The sequence below is a fragment of the Anomaloglossus baeobatrachus genome, chromosome 8 (assembly GCF_048569485.1).
Source record: "Anomaloglossus baeobatrachus isolate aAnoBae1 chromosome 8, aAnoBae1.hap1, whole genome shotgun sequence".
In the NCBI taxonomy this organism is placed as follows: domain Eukaryota; kingdom Metazoa; phylum Chordata; class Amphibia; order Anura; family Aromobatidae; genus Anomaloglossus; species Anomaloglossus baeobatrachus.
In genome coordinates this window covers 129,448,395-129,474,976 of record NC_134360.1, presented here as the reverse complement: position 1 = coordinate 129,474,976, position 26,582 = coordinate 129,448,395, and positions in this window count along the sequence as shown.

The window sequence follows — 26,582 nt, the reverse complement described above, 5'->3', positions numbered from 1 at the left end:
TAGGTACACTGAGTGTTTGCTAGTATAATGGCTTAGTTATAATGAGTTGGAGTGTGCAATGCAGGCAGAGGTGCTGCAAATGTCTTTGCACTAGTGTGACTAGACAAATGTCCAATAGCCACGTTTAGGATGCCACTAGGTACACTGAGTGTTTGCTAGTATAATGGCTTAGTTATAATGAGTTGGAGTGTGCAATGCAGGTAGAGGTGCTGCAAATGTCTTTGCACTAGTGTGACTATAGCAAAGTCCAATAGCCACGTTTAGGATGCCACTAGGTACACTGAGTGTTTGCTAGTATAATGGCTTAGTTATAATGAGTTGTAGTGTGCAATGCAGGCAGACGTGCTGCAAATGTCTTTGCACTAGTGTGACTATAGCAAAGTCCAATAGCCACGTTTAGGATGCCACTAGGTACACTGAGTGTTTGCTAGTATAATGGCTTAAATATAATGAGTTGTAGTGTGCAATGCAGGCAGACGTGCTGCAAATGTCTTTGCACTAGTGTGACTATAGCAAAGTCCAATTGCCACGTTTAGGATGCCACTAGGTACACTGAGTGTTTGCTAGTATAATGGCTTAGTTATAATGAGTTGTAGTGTGCAATGCAGGCAGACGTGCTGCAAATGTCTTTGCACTAGTGTGACTATAGCAAAGTCCAATTGCCACGTTTAGGATGCCACTAGGTACACTGAGTGTTTGCTAGTATAATGGCTTAGTTATAATGAGTTGGAGTGTGCAATGCAGGCAGAGGTGCTGCATATGTCTTTGCACTAGTGTGACTAGACAAATGTCCAATAGCCACGTTTAGGATGCCACTAGGTACACTGAGTGTTTGCTAGTATAATGGCTTAGTTATAATGAGTTGGAGTGTGCAGAGGACAGGAGGGTACAGTGCCAGGATTGTGGGGCTCTGGGTAGAGGAATGGAAGCCTGCCTTTCTATTCCCTCCTAATAGGGAAATTTAGAGACGAAATCCCTGACCTTGGCTACACAGATGCTGTCGCTGTTTTCAGGACCTGTCACCTTAACTCTGACCCTGCCGGTTTGAGCCCTTAAAAGGACTGCTAGAAAGTGCTCTCCCTAAGCTGTCCAGCGCTGTGTATGGAGCGCATACAGCTGTATCGGCGATAGGACTCAGGAGGACGGAGCTGCGACAGTGATGTCTGACACCAAAGACGCAGAAGAGATAATGGCGTCCTGGAGGAAAATGTCCGTTTTTATAATGCAGGGACATGTGACATGGACATCCTATCACACATGCCGTTGCTTCTCTGGCTAAAAGTCCACTTAGCTGTGTGTGTGTCTGGGATTGGCTGACATGCTGGCCCGCCCCACTACACGCGCGCGTTTAGGGAAGGAAGACAAGGAAAAAAAAAAAATGGCGTTCGCCATTATAGAAACAGCAGTGATCTGAAGGCGCTGTTCACGCACACTATACACTGAAATGTCATAATAGTGTGATTCACAGAGTGACTTACACTATTACAGCGGAAACCAAGCTAGGAATTAGCTGGTTTTTTGCCGCTAGAACCGTTCTCGAACGTTTCTAGAACTATCGAGCTTTTGCAAAAAGCTCGAGTTCTAGTTCGATCTAGAACAGGCCCCAAAATCACTCGAGCCTAGAACTGGAGAACCTCAAACCGCGAACCGCGCTCAACTCTACTCAGGACAGGACCATCTCCATGTTACACTCCTCTCACACCCTCACCCTGACTTCAACTGCCACTCTCTGAATTTACCTCACACTTAAGCTCCTCCCCTTTCTCATTCTAGAGCACACACAAGCTTTGTTATCAGCTGAGGTGAACAGCCCCAGTAAAGGAGTGTAGGCAAATGTGTGTATGTAGTGAACTGCAGAGAAATTCAAATCTCATTAAAGCTGGCAATACATGTTATACATTATGAAATACACATACAGCTATTATTTGTGGCGATCCAGACACAGGGTGCCACAAAGGCCAATGCAGGTAGATGTAGTGATAGATCTTATGCATGAAAGGATGATAAGTATTCACAAATGCCAAATGTTTGGGTTTGGGACTGCTGCTGTTAGAGGAGTGTGGTCTCATAATCGCCCTCATTGATAAACACTATTGAGGAATTTTTATGTTCTCTCTTGTTGTGTTCTGAATCGTGTGATTAATGGAGACAATCCAGTTAACCCTGTACAATTGTGATTTCAGCAGTGCAGTCATAATGTGTCGGGGGAGACAACTAGTGTAATGTAAAAGTCTGTTTTTATCAGTGGGTTTAGTGAGCAGATCAGTGTAAGGGAGCCATCAGGAATATGTATTACGATGGTGTCTAGAAAGTTAACATTAGCATGGTGGTAATGGATGGTGAAAGTTAATTTTGGTATACAATTATTCAACTAATGAAAAAAGAGTGGAAGTTATTCAAAGGGACTGTGCCACTTGACAGAAATATAATCCATGTACCATTTCCCCATGGGGTACAAATTGGCAATACATACAGTAGGTAAGTATAAACACATTTTTTCTCAAAACTGGCCATGAACATAATACTGTAAGGAAGGGGGGGTTACATTCAAGCCCTTTGTGGTCCAGTTATTCGGGATGTAGAAATTGGTCCTTGACGAGAAAAGAATTCTTAGTGAGGGCCAATCTGAGGATGTTAATAAAAAAGTTTTTATGTAATGTGGACTTAAGGGTGCTTTACACGCTGCGACATCGCTAGCGATAGCTAGCAATGTCGTGCGCGATAGACCCGCCCCCGTCGCTCGTGCGACATTCTGTTATCGCTGCCGTAGTGAACATTATTGCTACGGCAGCGTCACACGCACATACCTTGTCAGCGACGTTGCTGTGACCGCCGAACAATCCCTCCCTCAAGAGGGAGGTGCGTTCGGCGTCATAGCGACGTCACTGTGGCGTCACTAAGCGGCCGGCCAATAGAAGCGGAGGGGCGGACATGAGCGGAACGTAACATCCCGCCCACCTCCTTCCTTCCGCATTGCCGGTGAACACAGATAAGGAGATGTTCGTCGTTCCTGCAGTGTCACACATAGCGATGTGTGGTGCCTCAGGAATGACGAACAACATCATACCTATGGCAGCAGCGATATTAAGGAAAGGAGCGACGTGTCAACAATCACCGTTTTTGAATGATTTTGCGATCGTTGATCGTCACTCCTTGGTGTCACACGCTGCGATGTCGCTACCAGCGCCGGATGTGCGTCACTAACGACGTGACCCCGACGATATATCGGTAGCAATGTCGCAGCGTGTAAAGTACCCTATAGAGATAGCGGATTGGAGGAGTTATTCCATATCATTGATACCCAGAAAGTGATCGATGTTGGTATAAAGGCTGTTTATAGCTATGGCAACCAGAAGGAACCCAGAAAGCGACCCAAAGAATGTAGACTTGGCAGAAAATGTATCTTCCAGAAATTACCTAGTGGATTGAACCAGGGTGTCAGTATTTTTTCTAATGTTTTCGCAAAGGAAGATAGAAGAGAATTTGTGGAGGTGACAATAGGGCGTCCTAGGGGTTGCATCAAGTGTTTATAGATTTTGGAGAATGAATATACGACAGCTGCCATAGGATGGGAATTGATGAGAACTTTACTAATTTTGTTGTCTATCACCCCTTCTTATTCTATACACTGACAAGCAAAAGGGTAACAATGTTGGTAACTTTTAACTTCTCATCATCCATTACAGCTTTGAATGTGAAACCACTTTCATTTTATAGACCATCATTTTAGCTATTTCATAAATACATTTGACTTGCATCTATTTACCATATGATTAGTTATGCAGATTCTTGTAATGTCACTGGATTGTTACTGTTTTGGACTTAAAAATCTACATTTTAATTTTTATTATTTAGTTAGTATTTTGTAAATTCACCTTTGGCTTACAATGCTGCTTGAATTCTTCTGTGTATGCTCTCATTCAGATTCAAGCATGTCTCAGCCTAAATCTGATTCCCGTTCTCTTCTATACAGTCCCAATGTTGATGCTTACTGGTGGACTCACGAGTATATATCCAGCTTTTTCTTCAACTCTACCCACAAGTCTTCTATTGGGTTGAGGTCTGGGAACTGTGTGGGCCAATCCAGCACCTCTACTTCATTGTCAGTGAACCATGTCTTTGCCAGTCTCAATGTGTGCTTCACATCATTGTCCTGCTGGAACACTATGTCATCCTTTTCATACCTATAGTACTCGAATGTATAAAATAACTCATCTGTCTCTGCCAGTCTCTGTCTATCTGTCTCTCTCTCTATATCTCTGTCTGTTTGCCTCTATCTGTGTGTCTGTCTCTCTCTGTCTGTCTCTGTATCTCTTTGTCTGTCTCTATCTGTCTGTCTCTATCGGTCTGTCTATCTGTATGTCTGTCTGTGTGTTTGTCTCTGTCTTTCTTCTCTGTGTCTCTGTATGTCTGTCTCTCTCTATCTCTCTGGCTGTCTCTGTGTCTGTCTGTCCCTGTGTGTCTGTCTCTGTGTGTCTGTCTGTATCTTTCCCTGTCTGTTTGTTTGTCTGTACATTTCCCTGTCTGTCTCTTTCTCTGTCTGTCTCTTTCCCTGTCTATCTGTCTGTCTCTTTCCCTGTCTATCTGTTTGTATCCCCATCTGTCTCTTTTTTTGCCTGCCTCTGTCTGTCTCTTTCCCTGTCTGTCGGCCTCTGTCTGTCTGCCTCTGTCTGTCTCTTTCCCTGTCTGTCTGTCTCTGGCTGCCTTTTTCCCTGTCAGTCTCGGTATTTTTTTGTCTGTCTCTATCTGTCTATCTCTTTCCCGGTCTGTCTCTGTCTATCTGTGTGTCTGTCTCTCTCTATCTACATATATTTTTTGTACTGGGGACATATCCTTGTTGGTATGTTATTTGAGTGACAGTGATGAAGTTCTGTTAATTCCATCAATATGGAAAGGTTTTAAAAGTTTTTAACAATTGTACACATCAGATTTTTGTAATAATAAAAACTATTTCTTTAGCACATGTCATTTCCAGCACATAGTGTATTTTTTCCATCAATACAGAATTACTGGTGCCTAGGTGATACCTTTTTTTGGTTGTTGTTCCTTTGGCTCGGTATCTGGCACAGAATTCTATACATTTACAGGTGGTGCTTTAATCCCTCCCCTTCTTGTTCTTGTTGTCTCTCTCTATCTCTCTGTCTGTCTCTGTGTGTCTGTCTGTATCTTTCCCTGTCTGTCTTTTTGTCTGTCTCTGTCTGTATCTTTCCCTGTCTGTCTCTTTGTCTGTATATTTCCCTGTCTGTCTCTTTCTCTGTCTGTCTCTTTCCCTGTCTATCTGTCTGTCTGTTTCTCTGTCTGCCTCTGTCTGTCTCTTTCCCTGTCTGTCTCTGTCTCTTTCCCTGTCTGTCTCTGTCTGTGCCTATGTCTGTCTGTCTGTCTGTCTCTGTCTGTCTGTGCTTATGTCTGTCTGTCCATATGTCTGTATATCTCTGTCTGTGTCCGTCTTTTCACAGAAATTATATTAACTCACATATATCCTTCTTATACTAAGAATGTCTTTCGTCCCTATAGCAACCAATCACAGCTCCTACTAATGACCTGTAGCTCCCAGCTCCATTGCCTTTAATGGAAACAGGTTTTTTGGAGAGTAACTGTAAAGTACGGGGTTACATTTTCCTCTCAAAACATAGTCTATGACGTTCCCTGAGTCACATGGAGTGTCTGTGCAAAATGTCATGATTGTAAATGTGATGGTGCGGATTCCTTTAGTGGACATACGGTATACACACACACACACACATGCACTCAGCTTTATATATTAGATTTCATCTTCAATTATTACATTTTCAATTATTACAGTGGATCGGTATGCCAATTGTATGATGTTGTCCTATATTTATTATCTACATTGTAATATTTCTATTGTTGTGTATTTGGACAGATGTGTACTTTGATTGGACAATAGGATAAAGAGTTGCACACCAGTCACAATGTATAGGGGAGTAATGAAAAGCAGAACTACTATGGGAATACTAGACTGAAAAATACAATGGACTATCTGAAAAAAGTGAAAAACATGAAAATGGTATGTGCATAACTGTTATGAATAACAGCAATGAGAGATGTTTAGCCATTGTATTGATCAATGCAAAGGATCTCCAAAACCAAACGCCAAGGTAATTCCCATACAGAGCAAGTTTGGTTTTGGGGCTCCTTTGCATTGATCAATACAATGGCTAAACATCTCTCATTCCTATTATTCATAGCAGTTATGCACATACCATTTCCATGTTTTTCACTTTTTTCAGATAGTCCATTGTATTTTTCAGTCTAGTATTCCCATAGTAGTTCTGCTTTACATTATTCCCCTATACATTGTGACTGGTGTGCAACTCTTTATCCTATTGTTTAGTTGTATATTTTTGAGTCTTGCACCTTGTTCACACTATGGTGTTCCAGATGTACATTCTTTAATTAGTGTACTTTGATTGGGACTTACTCCGTACATTGATCTCGCAGTGATAATATATCATGTATTGCCTTTCCTTTTGATATCACTCTGACCGCTTTCTTCCTTGAGGCTGCTTCTGTATACGGAGGTGTCACATCCCTCTGCCCCAGTCTAGAGGCAGCCTCGGTGATGTGCGATTGGAGTGATATCAAACCGAACTTTAGTATCCACCCCTTTGTGATTATGATGTGACTCACCACACTATGACACTAACGCTGTGAAGCCACGCCTGACATAATCGTTCACGCGTGATGTAATTGGTCACATGACCTCTTGCAGGTCCTTTTATAAGGTTCTGCAGGATCTATGAGATTACCACACGCCTCTAAGAAGAAGCGGGCAGGTCACCCGCAAAATAGCTGTTAGGCTCCTCACTCTGGTCTATGTGCCCTGCCAATTCCTTTGTGATCTATTAGGTAAGACAAATGCTGCAGATTTTGAATTATTACTAGTATCGCATTCTGTGATTTGTTCCACATGAACGCCACTCTTATGCTTGTAATGTGATTAGCTTTTGGTATTCAGGCGACCTCTTGTGGAAATTTAATAGAAATGAACTTTACATGCACAAGTGCACTTTGTGTCTTTATCTAATTGGATTACTGGTTATATCCACTCGACATAATTATTTATAATATTCTTAATTGGCTTAGCAGTGGCATGGTGTTAATTTTCCGTCCCCTTTTCAATTTTTGTATTTTTAACAACCTTTTGTATTTTGGTAATAAAGATTCTATTATTATACATGTTTAAATCTCAAACTGCTTTCTTCTGTGTATTTTATTTTTGAAGAGTGTATTTCCCCGGGTGCTTATCCTATTATTTTGGCAGCATGATTACCCGAGGGTAGTAAGTTGAAAACCATGGTTATTTTGGTATAAATATTTATCTTTTCTGTGTTATTCACAGTTAGACCTTTGGTCTCCATGGACTTCAAGACGAGGGACCAGACTCTGCTCCTGGAACTTGATGATGTGTACAAGGACGGAAATGGCGCAAATGTGGAGGGTGTCAATGAGAACATACGAAAGAGAATGTTCAGATATAAGGAATTGTTGCGCAAACGTACTCCTATTTGGTGGAACAGGGCCTTCCTAGATAAATATCTAGAGAAGGGTCTTTTTCTGAGAGGATTCAGGTGTTTCCCTTATTTTCCATTAATGACGACAAAGGGTTCAGACAAGAATGGGAGTTATTGTCCAGTACATGTTCCAATGGATTCATGAAATTGCTATCAAAACTAAAAAGGAGATAGAGGAATTACAAGGCATGATTGGTGGTGAACTATCTGATGATCTATTTATAAAATTTAAAGAAGAATTGAACCTCCTAGCTGAAAAATGGGATAAAGAGGCCAAAGCATTCAAATGTAAGAAATTAAAACGGGATCTTAACGACTTTAAATCAAATCATGTGTATAGATGGAAATCTGGTAGAGGCAGGTCTAGGTCTGTCTCCACCAATAGATCACTGTCCCGGTCAAGATCTACTTCCTTACAATCGGTAATATCAGGGGATGAAATGCAAGGGACCGCTTCCCCTATGCCCCTTTCTAAGGAAGTGAGAACAATTGATACCAGAGGAAAGAGTCCTCCAAATGTAACATCAAATTCCGCCTCTAAAACAAAAGCCTCAAAACCCACAAACCAGCTGGAGGTAATCAATTTATCATCCCACCATCTCACTCAACAACAATATGAAGTTTTAGCAATGGGACTTATTTTTTCACCTACTAACCACTTTAAATATTTCACAGCTTTGAAAGATCTCCATTTATTTTCAAGAAAATTATTCTTTAAGAAATTACACAGCATGAATTCATTGGGAAATGGATTGGACAGACCTTTGGAAAGAGAGGCCTTGAAAACCCTGAATCATCTCCTCGAAGAACAGCAAACTTGTACGACAGGTATGTTCCCCACCAGAATCTACCCCAGATCATCAAGATTCCCCTCCCTTGTCCATATGTCCAGTTATCCAAGTTTTTACCAAGGTAGTAATGGAGGATTTTAAAAACGTCACACCAAGGGTCAACCTGGTAACCTTGACCGAGAACAAAGACAGATGGTGGATGAGTTACGATTTTTGGAGGATGTCTTGATTAAACCTGCAGACAAGGAGGGAAATTTCATGATCTGGCCCTGCTCTATGTATGAGCGGGAAGCTTTACTCGGCTAAACTATATCTGTTGTTACATAGGGCTCTTGATGAGGGTATTATTAACAAAAAAGACCTTGATGGCCTCCTGACTGCATCCCCTAAAATTCCCTAAAATTCCAACCTTTTACTTATTACCCAAAATCCACAAAGACCCCCTTGACCATCTGATCGTGTCCGGCATAGAGGGTTTGAATGACTTTATTTGTAAATTTAGTGAATACTGTCTCAAATCCCTTGTGGAACCTCTGCCCTCTTATGTACGTGACACGACAGACGTGTACAGCCAAGCTGCTCGAATCCGGACCTTCCGTGGGTGGCTCGAGGGTCTCCGGACCCGGGGTCTCGCGGTCACTTCGATCAAAAAGGGGGGTTTGTAGTGGTGGATGTAGGACGTATATATACGGGCTGAGCCGTATTAAGTTTGTGACGCTACCCACAGTGTGTGGTGAGGTTGGGCACCACCGCTGCAGCTACGGGGCACCCAGGGGAGATGTTATGCAGCAAGTTGTTAACCCCTCCGTGTGCAGGGATGGTGGGCCCCGGGACCCGTTGGGGTTTTGGTGCAGGGAGATGGGCGACCGCAGGGTGCTAGTGTACTAACTATTGAAGGAAACACACGAGTCTCTAGTAAACCAAGGTTATGGTGGTCGGTGCCCGCAGCCGGCTGCATTCTGGTCCCCCACCCGGCTGGTGGTCTCTATCTTTCTCCTGCACCTTTGTAAGATGGTGGACTGCCTGTGCTTGCAACTCCAGGAGTTCGCTCCCGGCTGAATGTGGCCTAAGGAGCCCTTGCCCGCAGACGCTGGCCCGTGGGATCTCTGAGCCCTGGCGGTGGCCTTCTATCCCCCTCGGTGGGCTGTTGTCTTCTAATAGGGACTTTGGGTGGGACAGGACCTCTAGTCCTGGCCTCAATCGGTAAATTAACCGGTTCCAGTCGCTTCTGGTCCCGGCTTCAGGGTCCGAGTACCCCCTGTGTGCTCCGGTCTCCGAGTCGGTTCCCCGGGTCGGTACCGGCGGGCCACTACCCTGTCCCGGTCCACCTCTGTTCCACCGAGCCGTCTTCCCGGCTCCTACAGACGGAGACCGCCGTCTGCCTCTTAGCCACTGGCACCAGGGCTCCTACCCTGGCGCTGTTCAATTTGAGGTATTCGCCTCTGCTGGAGCTGCACCCAGCTCCAGCCCACACTCCTCTCCAACTTAAACTCTAACACTGTTCTGACTCAACTCACTACTTTCCCGCCCCCGGGCTGTCTAGACTCCTTGGTTGGCGTCTTCCAACCGCCTGGTTCCGCCCCCTGGGGTGTCCATCTAGCCCTGAGGGGGGTGACTAGGGTTTTTAAGGTTGGCTGCTGTCACCTGTGAGGGAAAGGTGTAGTGCAGGGGCCTATCTGTGACTACCTGGCCCGGCCAGGGCGTCACAGACGTTCTTAGGAGGGTCGATGAGGTCTTTGTGGATCCTGAAGTTCTTCTGGTGACAGTGGACATCAAATCATTATATACCTGTATTTCCTACGACGATGGATTAAGAGCTGTCCGATTTTTTTTCTGGGAATGACCAATCGGGTTCCCGGGTTGTGCGATGCACACCTTCCTCCCTATTGTGACCTAATTAGAAAAAACCTTCTTCTCCTGGCCTTTTGATGTGCGTTCTGTTCATTGAAGTGATTACCCTGTGGGATGGACTACAGCACCGTTTATTGATGATACTTTTTATCAATTATTACAGTGGATCTGCGCGTTCGATATGCCAATTGTATGATGTTGTCCTATATTTATTTATTATCCACATTGTAATATTTCTACTGTTGTGTATTTAGACAGATGTGTACTTTGATTGAGACTTAAGGGGGCTTTACACGCTGCGATATCGTTAGTGAATTATCGTCGGGGTCACGGTGTTTGTGACGCACATCCGGTGTCAATAACGATATCGCAGTGTGTGACAAGTACGAGCGACCTTAAACGATCGCAAAAGCGGTCAAAATCGTTTGCCGCCTAGAGGTCGTCCTGAAACCAAAAATTGTTCTCTGCTTATTAGCGATGTTAAAGTAAGAAATGGCATACACAAATTCTGCATAACGATAATAGACAATTACCACAATATAGTATAATGTGCAGAATGAGGACCACAATAATGAGACCAAATCGCTATTACAATACAAAGAAAACGAAGAACAAGAGGCGATCAAAATAGGTCCAAATATATTTTTTATTAATAAAAAGTGCGGACAAGTGAAGGGGGTCAAACCCGGTATACATCACTGCAGTTAACATATGCAACAATTGTGCAAAACATTATACAATGTCAAGATTGTGAATATGTATGCACCGTCAAGTAATACAATCTGCACTAAATATAGAGAATTTTAGTATATCCAAAAAAAGGGGGGGGGCTTCAATATCCCTTAGTGATATACAAAACTCAATTATCCTCAAATGCACACAAGAGGAATTAGGAGTTATATATAATGTGAAAACCACATAAATTGCTCCAGGCTCAGATCGTGGAGCACATTTTAATCCGTGGACATAGTCACACAAAATATCCATCAATTACCCATAGAGTGCACAGAGGATAAGATATATAGGATATGAGCGTTGTCTATAAGTCATTTTAGTATATCCAAAAGAAGGGGGCATCAATATCCCTTAGTGATATACAGAACTCAATTATCCTTACATGCACACAAGTTTTCTTTATTAGCGATGTTGTTCGTCGTTCCTGCGGCACCACACATCACTGTGTGTGACACAGCAGGAGCGACGAACATCTCCTTACCTGCCTCCACCGGCAATGCGGAAGGAAGGAGGTGGGCGGGATGTTACATCCCGCTCATCTCCGCCCCTCCGCTTCTATTGGACGCCTGCCCTGCGACGTCGCTGTGACGCCGCATGAACCGCCCCCCCTTAGAAAGGAGGCGGTTCGCCGGCCAGAGCGACGTCGCAGGGCAGGTAAGTTCATGTGACGGGTGTAAAGGAGGTTGTGCGCCACGGGCAATGATTTGCCTGTGTCGCACAACCGACGGGGGCGGGTACGATCGCTTGCGATCTCGCTAGTGAGATCGCAGTGTGTAAAGTACCCTTTACTCCGTCCATTGATCTTGCAGTGATAATATATCATGTATTGCCTTTCCTTCTGATATCACTGACCACTTTCCTCCTTGAGGCTGCTTCAGTATGCGGAGGTGACGCGTCTCTCTGCCCCTTTCCAGAGGTAGCCTCCGTGATGTGCGATCGGAGTGATATCACACCGGACTTTGGTATCCACCCCTTGTGATTATCATGTGACTCACCACACTATGACGCTAACGCTGCAAAGCCACGCCTCTGCAATCAGCATCCTCTGATTCTTCTACTAGAGCAATGTGTGCATGCGCGGTGACGTGCGTGACATAATTGGTCACATGACCTCTCGCAGGTCCTTTTATAAGGTCCTGCAAGGCCTATGAGACTACCATATGCCTCTAAGAAGAAGCTGGCAGCCTGCGAAACGGCTGTCACTCTGGTCTATGTACGCTGCCAATTCTTTTGTGATCTATTAGGTAAGACAAATGCTGCAGATTTTTAATTATTACTAGTATCGCATTCTGTGATTTGTTCCACATGAATGCTACTCTTATGCTTGTAATGTGATTAGCTTTTGGTATTCAGGCGACCTCTTGTGGAAATTTAATAGAATTGCACTTTACATGCACAACTACACTTTATGTCTTTATCTAATTGGATTAATGGTTATATCCACTTGATATAATTATTTATAATATTCTTAATTGGCTTAGCAGTGGCACGTGTTCATTTTCCGTCCCTTTTCCAATTCTTTTATTTTTAATAACCTTTTGTATTTTGCTAATAAAGATTCTATTATTATACACGTTTAAATCTCCATGTTTTTCTTGTGTACACTGTAGATGTCTGTAAATCTGCCAGTTGAGACCGTGCCTCATTGACATAGTATGACTATTGTGCCCACTTTTCTGAGACAGTTTTATGATCAATGATTTATTGATCTTTAAGTTTTGAATAACTCTATGTTCCTTAGGCTATGTGCCCACGCTGCGGAAAATGCGCGGATTTTGCCGCGGATTTCTCGTGGAAAAGCCGCAGATTTCCCGAAAATCTGCAGCTCAGGTACTTCTCAGCCATTTCTATGGCATTTTGGAAATGCTGTGCCCACGCTGCGGATTTCGTGCGGATTTTGATCAGGAAAAATCTGCAACATGTCAATTATTGTTGCGGATTTTCATCCGGATTTTGGCTTTAAAATTATGGAGAAAAAAAAATCCGCACCAAAATCCGCACCAAAATCCGCGGTAAATCCGCACCTTTGAAAAGGTGCGGATTTTGCGGGAAAGTTGCGGATTTTGATGCAGAAAAATCCGCAGCTACATTCTGCCGTGAACACATAGCCTTAGAGGTAAGACTGTGTTTTAAATGGAAGTGTTCCCTTTTGATACAATCAGCTGCCTCTGTAATATCCTTCCTTACTAGTGAAAACAAGTTTTGACCGGTTGATACATTTTGGGGGTATAGAAATTGCTAAGGATTGCCAAGACCCAGGTTTTTCAAACAGAAGTGGTTAAATGTATCAGACCTAGACTCTGAGTCCATGCACAACATATCACCTCTGAAGTGATCTTTAAGTCCTAAAAAACAATGCAGATCCTGATCCAATTGAAAGGAGATGTATGCTGGAGTAGGGCAGATCAGTCTCTTCTGAAAAAGGGTCATTTCAGAGAGGGAAAGACTACTCCCAGTCTGAGAATACCAGCCCCCAGGTGTCTGCTTTATCTTGGCTGGGTATCAATAGGGGGGACCCCACACAAGTTTTTTTTCAATTATTTAAATAATTTAAAAAAAGCCACATGGGGTCTTTCCTATTTTGATACACAGCCAATGTGAAGCACATAGCTGGGGGCTGCAGCCAACAGCTGTCTGCTTTATCTGTGCAGGATATCAAAATACAGGGGACTCTACTCCATTTTTGCAAATTATTATTTTTTAGTTATTTTACACTCCACTTTGGAGACGCAGACAGCTATTATGAGGGCAACCAATCACAGACACCGGTGTAGAGGGTGGGGCATAGTCTGACTGCAAACAATCACAGACACTTTCACAGTGATTGAGGGTCACACTCAGCTATAATGAGTGGACCCTCAAGCAGTGTGACAGCAAGGCAGAGACTCAGTAACTAAAATTTTCCTGCTTTAATCTCCATTTTGTTTCTTCATTTATTCTGTCCTTTTTTTTATTTATTTTTATCACCCGAACAGTAACACAAACCTCCCTGAGAAGACTTCCCTGAGAAGCGTCGGCACTCACAAGAAAACAGCACTTCTGCTGATCAGAGCAACGTGGAAGCATTGCTTTGATCGGCAGAAGCAATCAGGCATTGTAGCCATAAATTCCCCTAGGGGAGCTAGTAAAATTAGTAAAAAAAAGTTATTTTAAAAAATATTTAAAAATAAAAAAAAACCTAATAGTTCAAATCAGCCTTTTTTGCCTCATTCAAAATAAAATAATAATTAAAAAATGCACATATATGTGGAATCATTGCATTCAGAAATGCCTGATCTATCAAAATATAAAATTAATTATTATTCTGATCATTACACAGCGTAGCAAGAAAAAAAATTCCAAATGGCAAAATTATGTTTTTTGGTCACCTCAACATTGCTGTTACGTCTCGACCAGAGTCCGCTGCAGCGACTTCTACTTCAATCACCAGGCGACGCTGTGCTCCTGCCGTGGATAGTGCTGGTGATGGGAGAGGAGTCGATGCCAGCGGCGCTGGTGGGCGCAGGCTCCGCTCATCCACTGGGATGGATTTCCTTGAGATCTGCCGTACCACTGGCTGACTGTAGGTGGCGTGTGTCTTCCAGCTGACGTTACCATCATTAAAGGGGTTATCCAGCTTATTTTGACTTTTTTTTTATTATTACCCTATTGGGCTACATTGGGGCAGGTAAGTAGATAGAGACCACTTACCTGCCCTGCTGTCAGCCCCTCTTCCCCGGCTCAGAGTGGTCATGTGACCGCTCCTGACGCGATTTTGCTACTTCCGATCATTTCATGTCAACATGAGCAGGACCATGTTGACATGCAAATCTGGGAACAGCATGTTGCCGCCCTTCTGGGCTGTATAGGACGTGGAGTCCCCGCCCCCCTTCCCTGCACCCTCCCACACATTTCCCCGCACCCCGTACTCTCCCTGCAACCTCCCCGGCACTGCTGTGGGGTCTGTGACCTGGGGGAGGGGCCTGGCGGCAACTTCCCACGGTGTCACCGCCAGCACCGGGCCCCTGCTCAGGATCGCAGGAGTGCCCGTGCAGTCAGTGTCCCGCTCCAGCCCCACGGCTGCCCACACTGCATTATCAGCAGTGCTGGCAGCTGCGGGGATGACGAGCGCTGCTGTCAGGAGCTTAGATGAGATCATTACCTGCTGTGACGATCTCCTGCTTTGCTGACGTCACCGCTGTCACTGATTTCTATGCCTGCCGCGTTCTCACATCAAGTCTCGCGGGCGGCCCGAGACTCTCTTTAGCGGTGACGTCACGGGCTCCCACGATTCTTCGCTGTAAATGCGGTGGGCATAGAAGTCAGTGACAGCGCTGACGTCAGGAGGCAGGAGATCGTCACCGCAGGTAATGATCTCATCTAACCTCCTGACCGCAACACTTGTCATGCCCTGCAGTGACCTGGGCTGACCCATTGATGTTAGCTCAGGTCACTGCATTGCTCTCTCAGCCAATGGGGAACATTCTGTTCTTCATTGACTGGGACAGTGACTATGGATATGGATATGGATGGCATCGTGGGACCCCCTTATTGGATTACGCTGGACCCGGATTTGATTGTTCTTTTCAATAAATTGGTGAAAGAGGGAATGTTTTGGGCAGTGTTTTTTCAAATAAAATTTTTTTTGTTGTTTATTTTTTTTTAATTACTGACTTGGTTGGTGATGTCGGGTATCTGATAGATGCGTGACATCACGAACCCCAGGGCCTGATGTCAGGTAACATTACACATCTGGCATCAACCCCATATATTACCCCGTTTGCCACCGCACCAGGGCACGGGATGAGCTGGGGAACAGCGCCAGGATTGGCGCATCTAATGGATGCGCCACTTCTGGGGAGGCTGCAGCCTGCTATTTTCAGGCTGGAGAGTGTCCAATAACAGTGGACTTACTTTACAATTTGCCACAGGCAATTAGATCCCCAAACTAAAGACTAATCTATTAATATATAGCTTTTAATCAACGTATTAAGATAAGGGGACAAACACAATTAAAAGCACTGAGGGCAGTGATCTGTCTTATATCACAAAAGCCATTACTTTAGCCATTAACAGTAGACCTCCCTAGTCTGAGAATACCAGACCCCAGCTGTCCGCTTTACCTTGGCTGGTGATCCAATTTGGGGGGGACCCCATGTTTTTTGTTTTAATTTATTTATTTAATTTAAAATAACAGGTGGGATGCCCTCTGTTTTGGATTACCAGCCAAGGTGAAGCTGCCAGCTGTGGTCTGCAGGCTGCAGCCGTCTGCTTTACCCTAGCTGGCTACAAAAGATAGGGGGATCCCACGTTGTTTCTTTTTTTTATTTATTTTTTGGCTAAATACAAGGCTAAGCACCCCTTAGTGCCACATGAAAGTCACTAAAGGGTGCCAGCTTAGAATATGCAGGGGGTAGGACATCATATATGTCTTTCTCATCTATTATCTATCTATCCCTCTATTCATTCATTCATCCCTCTATCTCTCTGTCTCTATATCTACTCATCTATTTATCTTTCTTGCTGCTTCCATTTTTTGCAGTCCGCAAAAAAAAACGGAAAGCACACGAATGCATCTGTTAACAAAAAAAAAAACGTTTTTTGCGGACCGCAAAAACGGAACGGTCATGTGAATGTAGCCTACATGTGTTACCTATGGGGGTAGGGTTTGGTACAGAAGGATGGTGGGGGGGTCGGTGCAGAGCGCTGTGTGTGTGTGGGGGGAGGGTTGCAGAGCCTTATGTGGTGTGTGGTGCAGAGCCTGATGTGAGTGTGGTGTGCAGAGCCCGATGTGTGTGTGGGACGCAGAGCCCGATGTGGTGTGGGGCGCAGAGCCCGATGTGGTGTGGGGCGCAGAGCCCAATGTGTGTGTGGGACGCAGAGCCCGATGTGGTGTGGGGCGCAGAGCCCAATGTGTGTGAGGCGCAGAGCCCGATGTGTGTGTGGGGCGCAGAGCCCAATGTGTGTGTGTGGGGCGCAGAGCCCGATGAGTATGTGTGGGGTGCAGAGCCCGATGTGTGTGTGTGGGGCGCAGAGCCCGATGTGTGTGTGTGGGGCGCAGAGCCTGATGTGTGTGTGTGGGGCGCAGAGCCCAATGTGGTGTGGGGCGCAGAGCCCAATGTGGTGTGGGAGGTGCAGAGCCCGATATGGTGTGGGGCGCAGAGCCCGATATGGTGTGGGGCGCAGAGCCCGATGTGGTGTGGGGCGCAGAGCCCAATGTGGTGTGGGGGTGCAGAGCCCGATGTGGTATGGGGTGCAGAGCTCGATGTGGTATGGGGCGCAGAGCCCAATGTGGTGTGGGGGGTGCAGAGCCCGATGTGGTATGGGGCGCAGAGCCCCATGTGGTGGGGAGTGCAGAGCCCGATGTGGTATGGGGCGCAGAGCCCGATGTGGTGGGGAGTGCAGAGCCCGATGTGGTGGGGAGTGCAGAGCCCGATGTGGTGGGGAGTGCAGAGCCCGATGTGGTGGGGAGTGCAGAGCCCAATGTGTGTGTGTGGTGCAGAGCCATATGTGTGTGTTGTGCAGAGCCCGATGTGGTGGGGAGTGCAGAGTCCGATGTGGGGCTGTTATTTCCAATGCTGTAGTGATAACAGGCCAGTGCTGGGGCAGAATACTGACAGGCACTGTGTGTGCAGGGGGCGGGCAGGGGGAGAGGCTGGACACTGGGATGGGGCAGAGGGCGGGGCTGGACAGTGAGGCCGGGCGGTGCCAGCTGTGAATGGGAGGTTTAGCACAGGAAGTTATCATGTTTGCTTGAGCTGAATGTAAACAAAGAGCTGCAGAGAATAAAGGGATAATTCAAGAGGAACAAAAGTTAGAAAACAAAAAATAACAATGTAGGGGTGTTTTCTATGACAATACAGCACAGATAAACTCAACATTTTTTGGTAAGCTAATGTCGGACAACTCCTTTAAGCTACAACCAATGGGAAGACACCACACCCTTCTTATTTCCCCTCCTGTCTGCTGGCTACTGCCAGAGATAGTTCTGTATTCCTGGTTCCTGTCCCGCCCTGTTCTGTTTAGTGATTCTGGTGTTCTGACTTCTGCTTGTTTCCTGACTACGTTTCCTGCCTGCTGTTTCTGTACCTTCCTGCCCGATCTTGTTTTGACCTCTGCTTTGTTTTCTGATTACGTCCTTGCCTGTGTGATTCTGTCCGTTTTGCATTTCCTGGTTCGACCCTGCATAGCTACTACTCTCATCGGACTGCAGCCTTCCACATGTAGAGATCACTGGGGCCCTGTGTAATTCCAAATCCCTGTACAGGGTTTAAAGGGCTTCAGGGTTCTAAGGGTCCTGCTTGGTGAGTGGCTTCCCTCTAGCCTGTCCATTATAGCCCATCTGAGTCTGTGGATCCAGACAGGCATTACAATTGCATTAACATGCAATAACAGGTGACCAAAACATCGCATCTACACAAAAATTGTGTAGTTAAAAACGCCAGCTCAAGACGCAATAGATAAGTCACTGAGCCCCAGATCCTTACTAATGAGAACGCTATGGGTCTCGGAAAATGGCAACAAAAGCGCTAATTATTTTTTCATCACTTAGATAAAAGTAAAACTAACCCATGTTTGGTATCTATAAACTCGTACTGACCTGAGGAATCATGGTGCCAAGTCCATTTTTTTGAAACAGTGAACACGGTAAATAAAAAAAAAAAAAAACAATCGTGCAATTCCAGGGTTTTTTTTTGCAATTTCACCGCACTTGGATTTTTTTCCCTGTTTTACAGTTCAATATGGGGAAGAATGATTGGTGTTGTTATTAACGGAAAAAAAGTTATGTCTCTTGGAAGAAGGGGAGAAAAAAAACTAAAACGAAAAATGGAAAATTACACAGGGGTAAAGGAGTCAAAGGGAATCTGTCACCAGGTTTTTGCTCCCCCATCTGAGAGCAGCATAATATAGAGACAGAGACCCTGATTCCAGCGATGTGTCACTTACTGAGCTGTTTGCTATCATTTTGATAAAATCAATGTTTTCTTTGTTGCAGATCTAGCAGTTATACAGAGCTGATGAATATGCTGGACTACCTGGCAACACACCAAGTAGTCCTGTAAGGATAATCTACTGCTAATTAAACAGTTATTTTTATCAAAACTACACTAAGCAGCCCAGTAAGTGAAACATCACTGGAATCAGGATCTCTACCTGGTGAAAGATTCCCTTTCAGCTAAACAAGTAGATATATGAATAGTATGAATTTAAAAGCACAAGAGGAGGACAGTACATGGTAGTGGAGTATTAAGAACATCTCCAGAAAATGAATATTTTAGGTATTTTTTTTATGCAAATCTTTTATGTGTTGGGCATGTAGGAATACTGTATGACCACTAGATGGTGGACTAGCATCCTTCCAAGGGGAACCATGAATAAAATGTGAAAGATCAGTAAAGATTGTGTGAAAGTATGATGGAAGTGGGAAGAACAGGATGGGGGGGGGAAAGGGAGAGAAAGGAGAAGTGAAAAAAACTAAAATAAAAAAAATACATCAATAAAAATACATTAAAATGAGAAGATATAGTAGAAGGAAAAATGAGAAGGACCATTCAGTTTTTAAGAAACAAGCCATGTAATATAACGGACATACAGGTGTATCTCAATAAATTAGAATATCATCAAAACGTTTAATTTATTTCAGTAATTCCATACAAAAAGGGAAACACATTATATAGAGTCATTACACACAGAGTGATCTATTTCACATGTTTATTTTGTTTAATGTTGATGATTATGGCTTACAGCCAATGAAAACCCAAAAGTCATTATCTCATAAAATACGAATAATAGATAAGACCAACTGAAAAAATTATTTTATACTCAGAAATGTTGGTCTACTGAAAAGTCTGTACAGTAAATGCCTCAATACTTGGTCGGGGCTCCGTTTGCATGAATTACTGCATCAATGCGGCGTGACATGGAGGAGATCAGCCTGTGGTACTGCTGAGGTGTTATGGAAGCCCAGGTTGCTTTGATAGCAGCCTTCAGATCATCTGCATTGTTGGGTCTGGTGTTTCCCATCTTCTCTTGTCTTATAATACCAAATAGAAATAAATTAATTTTTTGAGAATATTCTAATTTATTGAGATGCACTTGTACTATTAGTTAAGTGGAATAAAAAGATGTGATATACCTGTAGGAGTGGTGGAGATGATGTTTGGTCCAAGGAACACCGTGCTGTGTGTAGAGATGCGTGAACCTGTTCAATAAAGGTTCACCAATTTCAAATTTGGTATGAGCCTTAAGGCCCCGTCACACTAAGCAACATCGCTGCTAACGAACAACTTTTGTGACGTTGCTAGCGATGTTGCTGTGTGTGACATCCAGCAACAACCTGGCCCCTGCTGTGAGGTCGTTGGTTGTTGCTGAATGTCCTGGGCCATTTTTTAGTTGTTGCTGTCCCGCTGTGAAGCACAGATCGCTGTGTGTGACAGCGAGACAGCAACAACTAAATGTGCAGGCAGCAGGAGCCGGCTTCTGCGGAGGCTGGTAACCACAGTAAACATCGGGTAACCAAGAAGCCCTGTCCTTGGTTACCCGATATTTACCTTCAATACCAGCCTCCGCAGCTCTCACTGTCAGTGCCGGCTCCTGCTCTGTGCACATGTAGCTAGCTGCAGGACACATCGGGTTAATTAACCCGATGTGTGCTGTAGCTAGGAGAGCAGGGAGCCAGCGCTAAGCAGTGTGCACTGCTCCCTGCTCTGTGCACATTTAGCTGCAGTGTACACATCGGGTAATTAACCCGATGTGTGCTGTAGCTAGGAGAGCAAGGAGCCAGCGCTAAGCGGTGTGCGCTGCTCCCTGCTCTGTGCACATTTAGCTGCAGCATACATCGGGTAATTAACTCGATGTGTGCTGTAACTAGGAGAGCAGGGAGCCAGCGCTCAGTGTGCGCTGCTCCCTGCTCTCTGCACGTGTAGCTCCGTGTGGTGGTAACCAAGGTAAATATCGGGTTGGTTACCGATATTTACCTTAGTTACCAAGCGCAGCATCTTCCACGCGGCGCTGGGGGCTTGTCACTGGTTGCTGGTGAGCTCACCAGCAACTCGTGTAGCCACGCTCCAGCGATCCCTGCCAGGTCAGGTTGCTGGTGGGATCGCTGGAGCGTCGCAGTGTGACATCTCACCAGCAACCTCCTAGCAACTTACCAGCGATCCCTATCGTTGTTGGGATCGCTGGTAAGTTGCTTAGTGTGACGGTACCTTTAGGGCGGCGTCACATGCTACGATATATCGGGCGATATGTCGTTCGGGTCACGGAATTCGTGACGCACATCCGGCATCGTTAGACATATCGTAGCGTGTGACAGCTATGAACAACTGTGAACGAGCAAAAATACTCACTTTATCGTTGCTCATTGACACGTCGTTCATTTTCAAAATGTCGGTCCTCCTTCTGTGCTCCGGTTGTTCATCGTTCCCAAGGCAGCACACATCGCTACGTGTGACACCCCGGGAATGACGAACACAGCTTACCTGCGTCCACCGGCAATGCGGAAGGAAGGAGCTGGGCGGGATGTTACGTCCCGCTCAACTCCGCCCCTCCGGTTCTATTGGCTGGCCGCTGTGTGACGTCGCTGTGACGCTGAACGTCCCTCCTCCTTCAGGAAGAGGATGTTCGCCACCCACAGTGAGGTCGTTAGGGAGGTAAGTACGTGTGACGGGGGTAAACGACTTTGTGCGCCACGGGCAACAAATTGCCTGTGATGCACAAATGACGGAGGCGGGTACGATCGCTCGTGCAATCGCACGATAGATCGTCCCTTGTGACGGCGGCCTTAGCCTGTTCGGTTTGGGCTCGGTAACACGAGCACTTTCCCCAAAAGTCGTCAATGTTCAGTTTTGTTCGATCACTGATCGCGTTTTCCAAAAATGCTTTTCTAATAATATTGTATATCATGCTTTTGTATAGGATTGTGGTGCTGTTGATGAATAGGGGGATGTGTTTAATGAGTGGAGGGGGTTGGGAGTCGGGAGAGTCCAGAGAAACAGCGCAGTTTTTTTTTCTTAACTTTATTTGTGGAAGTTCCTGTAGCCAATCACAGTGCAGAAAACATCCCCAAGGTTCAGACACAAGGGCTTGTGTCATTGGCTACCTAAGTAACATGTCCCTCTGCATATAAAATGCGGACATGCAGCGTCGGCAAAATTTTATGATTGCTACAGGTTAGGGAAGGTGCTGCCGCCGGCCGGTGCTGCTAGACAGTTAACTGAGATAGGGGTTTAATGATAAGTAATTGACATAGATAGGAGAGTAATAGTGTAGAATAGGGGCATGCAGTTTAGGGAGAGCCATACCTCCCAACTTTTGAAGAAAGGAAAGAGGTAAATTTTGACCACGCCCCTAGCCACACCCCTAGCCACAACCATTTGGCAGTAAGGGTCATTCAGCAGATGCCCTGGATTGTTCGTTAATAGTCATAGCAGCCAGAATTTTCTTATATTTATATGTGTCCCTATATGACATGTTGCTTATTTGTGCCTATAAAGCCGCGTTCACACGTTGCATAAATTCTGTTTCTTTTTGTTTCTGTCGCTGTCTGCACCAAACTACACAATAACAATCTTCTCTGATTTTTCCATTTTTGCTGCATTTTTTATGCCTTTTCTCCATTATTTAATGCGTTTTTGGTTCAGATGTGAATCTGCGTTTTTAAGTGTTTTTATTGTACAGAGAAGCTTTTTCCTGCGTTTTTTTAAGCTCCACATAGAAACCTTGAGAGAAAAATAAACCCCAAAACCGCAGGTCTTCTCATAGAATCATGTCCACTTTTATCGGACAATTAAACACAGCCAAAAAAACAGCAGAAAAAAATGCAGCATTTATACTACATTTTAACACGGACTAAATGTCCAAGCAAAGTGGATGAGACGTCATGAAATCTCCGCCCCTGGTGCCTCTAAAGACGCCGCTGAACTGTGTGGTTTTGGTGTTTTTTTTCTTTATAAGCTTCAGGATTCACATCTGCAACAAACATGTATCAAATAAGGGGACAATGCATAAAAAATACCGCAAACACGCAATAATTAGAGAAGATTGCTATTGCGCTCGTGGTGCGGACACCTGCAGAAAAAACGCAACATTTATGCTACATGTGAACACGGCCTCAGTGATACATTTTTAATTTTGATTACATTTTTTATGGGTTTTAATAAAGAAAAATAATAAATTGTGCAATTTTTTTACGCCATTTACCGATCCCCATAATTAATTTGATCGCTGTGTTGTTCGGGTCGTTATGATTACAGGGACACCAAATATGTCCATGTTATTTACTGATTTGTGATGTTTATTATTTTATAAAAAAGTATAATAAAATTACATTATTCTATTTTTTTTATTATTTTTAGTGATTTTATTAGAAGAAAAAAAAAACTATTTTCCTCTCCCTGTAGAATACAGGACACAGAGACGCTGCTCTGTACAATGGAGATCTGTGTCCTGTGTAATTAGAGGCTGTATTGTAGGTTCATTTATATAAAATCCTCCCTCTGACATCATCAGTTCCTAGTGGCTCAACAGCTTAGATCAGGTAGAACAGCTAGGAGGCTGCTGGACATGTTTGAAAGTTGCTGGTTTGAATCCAAGGTGGTGAACATTAAAAAAAAATTGTATTTGTATTTTTTTTCCTCATTTCTTTATAGTAGTTTTATGGGAAGAAATTAATCTGACTCTTTCCTTCATTTACAAAGAGATGCAGTATTTATCTGTCTATCTATCTGTCTATCTGTCTATCTATCTATCTATCTATCTATCTATCTATCTATCCATGTATCTATCTGTCTGTCTGTCTATCTATCTATCCATGTATCTATCTATTTATCTATCATCTATCTATCTATCTGTCTGTCTATCCATGTATCTATCTATGACTTTATCTATCTATCTATGATTTTATCTATCTATCTATCTATGAATCTATCTATCTATCTATCTGTCTGTCTGTCTGTCTGTCTATCTATCTATATGTCTATATGTCTATCTATTTATCTATCATATATGTATGTATCTATTATCTATCATCCATCCCTCTCTCTATCATCCCTCCCTCTATCATCCATCCCTCTATCCATCCCTCTATCCATCCATCCCTCTATCATCTCTCCATCCATCCATCCATCCATCCATCCATCCATCCATCCATCCCTCCATCCATCCATCCATTCCTGAAATAGGTAGCATGTATTTTTTTGTCAATGGATCAACAACTTGTCTTGTGAAATACGGTCTCGAATATGCGGGGTACCTCCAACATATCCAAGACCGCAACGGCATTTAAATAAATAGGGTACAAAGGAATAGTCACAAGTGAAAAAATCTGTGATTGGGAAACATTTAGTGACTGGGAAACATTTAGCCAAGAGAGGATGTATGAATGAGTCACCTTTGATGACATTCAGGCACTGTAGACAGTGCAATGTTGCCTTTTGTTGTGATTTCAGAGTCCTCTGTGTTAAATGTCCCACCTCTGCACCTATGTCTGCCTTTACCATGTAGTCTCTATAATTCTTGGGTTTATTATTGCAGATAATTGGAGGGGAGTGGACCTGGGATACCTCAGGGTAAACTTTCTTCAATAAAGGCCAATGCTGGTGGAAGTAGTGATAGATGTTGTGCATGAAAGGATGGTAAGTATTCACAAATGCCAAACATTTGGGTTTGGGACTGCTGCTGCTGCAATTAGAGTGTGATCTCATAATCGCCCTCATTGGAGAAACACTATCGAGGAATTTCTTTATTATATCTTGTTGTCTTCTGGATCATGTGATTGTTGGAGACAATCCAGTTAATCCTGTACAAGGGCATAATGTTAGCGGTCATAGAGGTCGCCACTTCAACCGGGCCCAGGAGGGTTGGGGGCCCAGGGCCCGCCTGCAGATAAGAAGCCGGCTCCTCTCTGTGAGAGAGGAGCTGCGCTGTTCAGTGGCAGACCACGCGGCCACCATATGGCCCGTGACTCAGGGGGCCCGGTGCCAGTGACAGCACCGGGCCCCCTCACCCGAAGACCCTCACCCGTCATCGCACAATGTAATGATGAACGATGGAGCGCAGGGCTCCGCTCCATCTTTCATCATTCTCCACCTGTGCCTGCACTTGACGTCTCAGTGCAGCAGAGCGCGGTGAGATCACTAATGTGCAACTGCTGTGCTGAGACATGCAGAGTGCAGGACAGGAAGATGCTGACCAGAGCAGCAGGGGAACGAGGAGAGGTGAGGACTTGTTTAATGTTTTAAATCAGTGATTACACAGTGGCTAGAGGCCTATGGGGGTGCATTAAACAGTATGCGGCTGCATAATACAATATGAAAGACACCTTATACATGGATGCGGGGCTGCATTATAATACAGTCATATGAAAAAGTTTGGGTACCCCTATTAATGTTAACCTTTTTTCTTTATAACAGTTTGGGTTTTTGCAACAGCTATTTCAGTTTCATATATCTAATAACTGATGGACTGAGTAATATTTCTGGATTGAAATGAGGTTTATTGTACTAACAGAAAATGTGCAATCCGCATTTAAACAAAAATTGACAGGTGCATAGGTATGGGCACCCTTATCAATTTCTTGATTTGAACACTCCTAACTACTTTTTACTGACTTACTGAAGTACTAAATTGGTTTTGTAACCTCATTGAGCTTTGAACTTCATAGGCAGGTGTATTCAATCATGAGAAAAGGTATTTAAGGTGGCCACTTGCAAGTAGTTCTCCTATTTGAATCTCCTATGAAGAGTGGCATCATAGGCTCCTCCAAAACAACTCTCAAATGATCTGAAAACAAAGATTATTCAACATAGTCGTTCAGGGGAAGGATACAAAAAGTTGTCTCAGAGATTTAAACTGTCAGTTTCCACTGTGAGGAACATAGTAAGGAAATGGAAGAACACAGGTACAGTTCTTGTGAAGCCCAGAAGTGGTAGGCCAAGAAAAATATCAGAAATGCAGGGAAGAAGAATGGTGAGAACAGTCAAGGACAATCCACAGACCACCTCCAAAGACCTGCAACATCATCTTGCTGCAGATGGTGTCAATGTGCATCGGTCAACAATACAGCGCACTTTGCACAAGGAGAAGCTGTATGGGAGAGTGATGCGAAAGAAGCCGTTTCTGCAAGCACGCCACAAACAGTCGCCTGAGGTATGCAAAAGCACATTTGGACAAGACAGTTACATTTTGGACAAAGGTCCTGTGGACTGATGAAACAAAGATTGAGTTGTTTGGTCATACAAAAAGGCGTTATGCATGGAGGCAAAAAACCATGGCATTCCAAGAAAAGCACTTGCTACCCACAGTAAAATTTGGTGGAGGTTCCATCATGCTTTGGGGCTGTGTGGCCAATGCCGGCACCGGGAATCTTGTTAAAGTTGAGGGTCGCATGGATTCAACTCAGTATCAGCACATTCTTGACAATAATGTGCAAGAATCAGTGACGAAGTTGAAGTTACGCAGGGGATGGATATTTCAGCAAGACAATGATCCAAAACACCGCTCCAAATCTACTCAGGCATTCATGCAGAGGAACAATTACAATGTTCTGGAATGGCCATCCCAGTCCCCAGACCTGAATATCATTGAACATCTGTGGGATGATTTGAAGCGGGCTGTCCATGCTCGGCGACCATCAAACTTAACTGAACTGGAATTGTTTTGTAAACAGGAATGGTCAAATATACCTTCATCC